Consider the following 5,924-nt stretch of genomic DNA (forward strand, 5'->3'; position numbering starts at 1 on the left):
AAATAAAATGTCAAAGTTCGTGACGCCACCTGTGGTGTCTGGTGAGGATCACCAGCGCTGCGGCAGTCCACTGAGGCTGGTGTTACGGCAGCTTTGATGGTGTAGCTCCCCACAGGTGGAGCTAGGCCTCAGGGCAGCAATGTTTGACGAGGTGCACGATATGGCGGTGACCCAGCTAGGTCCAAGGAAGAACAGGGGACACACACACACACGGTTTGCTTCTGTACCTTTTACTGGTGGAAATGCAGGTACCATCCGGAGGGCTGTATGGTGAGGGGTGCACTGCAGGACTCTCCCCAGTGAGCAGGTGTAGGGCCTCCTGTTTCTTCACCGCTTAGTGTTAGTCTCTGGCCTGCCTGGAGCTAGGCCTAACTTAGTCTCTGTTCTGCACCAGCTGATCCTGTGGTAGGGCCTTCTGTTGGAGTACACACTCCCTGGTATATGGGGCCTCGGTAACTCATGACCCTAGTATAACAGTCAGCGTTTGGTATTCCTGGGACCTGTAGTTCGCCAGGGGTTCTGGTTGTCTTCTGCTGGGTATAAAGAATCCCTGCAGACTCGGAAACAGTGTCCGGGATATGGTTTCTGGGGTGAGCTGGTAAGGCTCCTCTGACCCCAATGCTACTCACTCCTCTAACCTTCAGCCTACTAGGGCCCTCACTAGGCCATACACACTGGCAGTTAGGTGGCTGCCTCTTCTGCTGTTCTCTGAGCGTCAGCAATGCTCCTACCTCGCTTAACTCGAGCTGCTTGAGTCTGACTGAGCTCCACTGCAGACTGACCTGTTTCTCTGTGTCTCACTCTGCAGGAACTGGCTGTGGACCCCAGACTGTTCTGTCTCCACTCTCTTCCTGAAGAGAACTCACTCACAGACTCTCTCCTTCTGTGTCTGAGCAGAAAAACTGCTGAATCACTCCACCTTCCCTATTTATATCCCTATCAGGCTCCCTCTGGTAGTCTGAGGTGGAAGGTGGAGGTGTGTGTATACTCTGAGGGCCTCTTGTGTAGAAAACCTGAAATGCACCCCTCCAGGATCTGTGGCTCCATGCACAGCAGGGCGTCACACAAACATGCAGCGATCAGGAACCCAATATCCTCCAGTGCTGTCATATTTCACAACTGCAGTGTCACAATATTGCAGTAGGATTTCCAGGGACAAAGGGCCCTCAAGCTAGGAAGACCCTAGACTATCCCTGTCCCCCAGATTACCCCTGAGGGTGGGGATGTCGGGATCTCGTACCTCGCTATGTTCCTATATGCACACTTATTTGTCCCCCCCATCCAGGGAGGTATGGGACAGAAGTATATGGAATAACACAAACCAGACCGACAGGGGAAAACAGACTGAGAGTAAAGAAAACTACAATCATACAAATACATACACAAAACGACCGAGTGGGAATTAAGGGGGGAGTAGGTGGGACAAATCAAATAAGAAGAGAATAAGGAGAAACAGACATATACCAAATCCATGCCAAAATCTCCTGAAAGCAACTCCAATCGCCTGCTCCTAACTCTGAACTCTCCTTCAACTCCATATCAGGAAGTGGTAATCTATCAATGGCAAGGAAAGAAGCAAGGAGGAGGTTCTTAAATCTGCAGGGAGTAACCAACTCAGAACAGCTGATACAATATGACAGAGAAATCCAGGAGTCCCACTAAACAGTTGAACCCTTGCAGAAACAGCCAAAAAAGTTAGAACTGCTAAAAGGACAACAGTGAAGCCGTTCTAACAACAGAAGGTGTATGTGTCGCCAGATGCCGCGATCGTCTGACCCCGTCCTGTCGCGGTATCCCCTGACATGCAGCCTCCCTGGAGGCCCAGAAGTACAAGTTGTTCAGTGCTCAAAGACATGGCCGAGGTAAGGGAGGCTGAAACCCGACCACCACTGAGCCAGACACAGAAGTACAAGGTGCTCAGTGCTCAGAGACATGGCCGAGGTAAGGAAGACTGAAACCGACCACCACTGAGCAAGACACAGAAGTACAAGGTGTTCAGTGCTCAGAGACATGGCCGAGGTGAGGAAGGCTGAAACCGACCACCACTGAACAAGACACAGAAGTACAAGGTGCTCAGTGCTCAGAGACATGGCCGAGGAAAGGAAGACTGAAACCGACCACCACTGAGCAAGACACAGAAGTACAAGGTGTTCAGTGCTCAGAGACATGGCCGAGGTAAGGAGGCTGAAACCCAACCACCACTGAACAAGACACAGAAGTACAAGGTGTTCAGTGCTCAGAGACATGGCCGAGGTAAGGAGGCTGAAACCGACCACCACTGAACAAGACGCAGAAGTACAAGGTGTTCAGTGCTCAGAGAGATGGCTGAGGTAAGGGAGGCTGAAACCCGACCACCACTGAACAAGACACAGAAGTACAAGGTGCTCAGTGCTCAGAGACATGGCCGAGGTAAGGGAGGCTGAAACCCGACCACCACTGAGCAAGACACAGAAGTACAAGGTGTTCAGTGCTCAGAGACATGGCCGAGGTAAGGAAGGCTGAAACCGACCACCACTGAGCAAGACACAGAAGTACAAGTTGTTCAGTGCTCAGAGACATGGCCGAGGTAAGGGAGGTTGAAACCGACCACCACTGAGCAAGACACAGAAGTTGAAACGTAAAGACTAGGCAAAGAAATATCTGAAGACAGATTTTTAAAAGGTTTTATGGATTGATGAGATGAAAGTGTCTCTTAATGGACCAGATGGATGGGCATGTGACTGGATCAGTAACGGGCACAGACCTCCACTTCGACCCAGAAGCCAACAGGGTGAGGATGGGGTGTGCTATGGGCTAGTATTATTAAAGATGAGGTAGTTGGATCTTTTCGGGTAAAATATTGACTCAAAATCAACTCCCAAACCTACTGCCAGTTTTTAGAAGACACTTTATTCAAGCAGTGGTACAGGAAAAAGTCTGCATCTTTCAAGAAAACCAACCAGAACTATGCTTCAGTATATGCATCGAAGTGTCCACTGCTTGGCTCATGTGACTTAAACCCTACTGAGCACTTGTGGGCCCTTCTTAAAGGGAATCTGTCATCTTCTAAGATGCTTTTAACCTATTACTATGGGCATACAGGTGATAGAATTGTTAAAATTGAGGCCTGAGCCTGAATACCTCGTCCTTGTGACGCCAGGCCCTGAACCTGAAACCGCACCCGGTGGACCCTGAACCCGAAACCACACACAGCGGTCCCTGAACCTGAGACTGCATCTGGCGGTTTTGTATCAGAAACCGCACCTAGCGGTCCCCTGAGCCTGAAGCTGCACCAGTGGTACCTGAACCCTGAAGCCGCACCAGCAGTATCTGAATCCTGAACCCGCACTGGCTGTACCTGAACCCTGAAGCCGCACCGGTGGTATCTCAACTCTGAAGCCGCACTGCCAGTACCCAAACCTGTAACCGTTTCGGCATTACTTGAACTTGCACCAGTGTCAGTCCTGGTTAGTGTTCCAGAGTCTGTACTGTTGGAGCTTGATCCAGTGTCCAAATCCAGCCATGCCTGTGACTCTGTGTCAGTATCCGTTCTGCCGAGGAGGATCATTACCTGTGTATTCTGAACAGAGTCCAAATCCTCTCCTCTCAGTTACTCTAAGTTTAATCCGTGTCTGCAAGTCTGACTCCTGGGGTCAGCAGCTGCAGAATCGGGGACTGCCTATTAGCGGTACCTGGCGGATACCTGCAGCTCAAAGCTGACTCCACCATCAGGAGCTCCAGTGAAAACTGCTTAGCTATGCCCCTCCTAGATATGTGTGGCCAAACCACGAACCACGTGCACCACACACGTGCGTAACATTATATGTCTGCCCATGATCCACTATTGGTAAGCCCCATCTTCTCAAGTTAAAACCCCTGCATAAGAGAGAACAGTCACAGGCCGCTACAATTTAAACACTATGCTACAGGACTACCTACATGACACAATGCTTTAAAGGGAATCTGACAGTGGGATCAACCCTGCTAAGCTGATAACAGCCGATGTGCATGCAGGTCATAGAAAATTCAATAAAATGATACCCTGATATCTATGATCCAATGTTCAGCTGTTAAGATGTATAGGCGGGACATAGATCTCCCCAATAATGTGCCTCCAGAGCTTACTTTCAATGAAAGTGGGTGTTACCAGTGTGAGACATGTGATGAGTGACAGTCTGTTCTACTGATCTCACTGCAGAGCTGTGTGTAATTATAACTAACGCAGCACAGCAAAGCAGAACTTTGTCTCATTTCAAACACATCTGAAGTTGTAGTTCTCTCACAGTGCTGTCAGCTCAGCTTCAGAGCTGTTTTGATTACAACTAACACTACTTCAGCTTCCATCTCACAGGCAGCCAGTGTAGGCAGAGGGTCAGTATAGCAGAGCTGAAATTTGCCACATTGCATATATACACTGCTAAAAAAAATAAAGGGAACACTCAAATAACACATCCTAGATCTGAATGAATGAAATATTCTCATTGAATACTTTGTTCTGTACAAAGTTGAATGTGCTGACAACAAAATCACACAAAAATCATTAATGGAAATCAAATTTATTAACCAATGGAGGCCTGGATTTGGAGTCACCCCCAAAATTAAAGTGGAAAAACACACTGCAGGCTAATCCAACTTTGATGTAATGTCCTTAAAACAAGTCAAAATGAGGCTCAGTATTGTGTGTGGCCTCCACATGCCTGTATGACCTCCCTACAACGCCTGGGCATGCTCCTGATGAGGTTGTGGATGGTCTCCTGTGGGATCTCCTCCCAGACATGGACTAAAGCATCCTCCAACTCCTGGACAGTCTGTGGTGCAACGTGACATTGGTGGATGGAGCGAGACATGAAGTCCTAGATGTGCTCAATCAGATTCAGGTCTTGGGAACGGGCGGGCAAGTCCATAGCTTCAATGACTTCATCTTGCAGGAACTGCTGACACACTCCAGCCACATGAGGTCTAGCATTGTCCTGCATTAGGAGGAACCCAGGGCCAACCGCACCAGCATATGGTCTCACAAGGGGTCTGAGGATCTCATCTCGGTACCTAATGGCAGTCAGGCTATTTCTGGCGAGCACATGGATGGCTGTGCGGCCCTCCAAAGAAATGCCACCCCACACCATTACTGACCCACTGCCAAACCGGTCATGCTGAAAGATGTTGCAGGCAGCAGATCACTCTCCACGGCGTCTCCAGACTCTGTCATGTCTGTCACATGTGCTCAGTGTGAACCTGCTTTCATCTGTGAAGAGCACAGGACGCCAGTGGCAACTTTGCCAATCCTGGTGTTCTGGGGCAAATGCCAAGCGTCCTGCACGGTGTTGGGCTGTGAGCACAACCCCCATCTGTGGACGTCGGGCCCTCATACCACCCTCATGCAGTCGGTTTTTAACCATTTGTGCAGACACATGCACATTTGTGGCCTGCTGGAGGTCATTTTGCAGGGCTCTGGCAGTGCTCCTCCTGTTCCTCCTTGCACAAAGGAGGAGGTAACGGTCTTGCTGCTGGGTTGTTGCGCTCCTATGGCTCCCTCCACATGTCCTGGTATCTGCTCCATGCTCTGGACACTGTGCTGACAGACACAGTTATCCTTCTTGCCACAGCTTGCACTGATGAACTGCACTACCTGAGCAACTTCTGTGGGTTGTACTGTAGACACCGCCTCATGCTACTGTACCTCTAGGGGTGAGAGCAATGGCAAAATGAAAAAGTGACCAAAACAACAGCCAAAAAGGAAGAGAACAGAGAAATGGTCTGTGGTCGCCACCTGCAGAACCACTCCTTTATAGGGGGTATCTTGCTAATTGCCTATCATTTCTACCAGTTGTCTGTTCCATTTGCACAACAGAAGGAGAAATTGATTCACAATCAGTGTTGCTTCATAACTGGACAGGTAGATTTCACAGAAGTGTTATTGACTTGGAGTTGCATTGTGTTGTTTAAGT

Source organism: Phyllobates terribilis, unplaced genomic scaffold, assembly GCF_046119375.1.
Source record: "Phyllobates terribilis strain yellow unplaced genomic scaffold, ASM4611937v1 Scaffold_2__4_contigs__length_985480577, whole genome shotgun sequence".
Classification (NCBI taxonomy): domain Eukaryota; kingdom Metazoa; phylum Chordata; class Amphibia; order Anura; family Dendrobatidae; genus Phyllobates; species Phyllobates terribilis.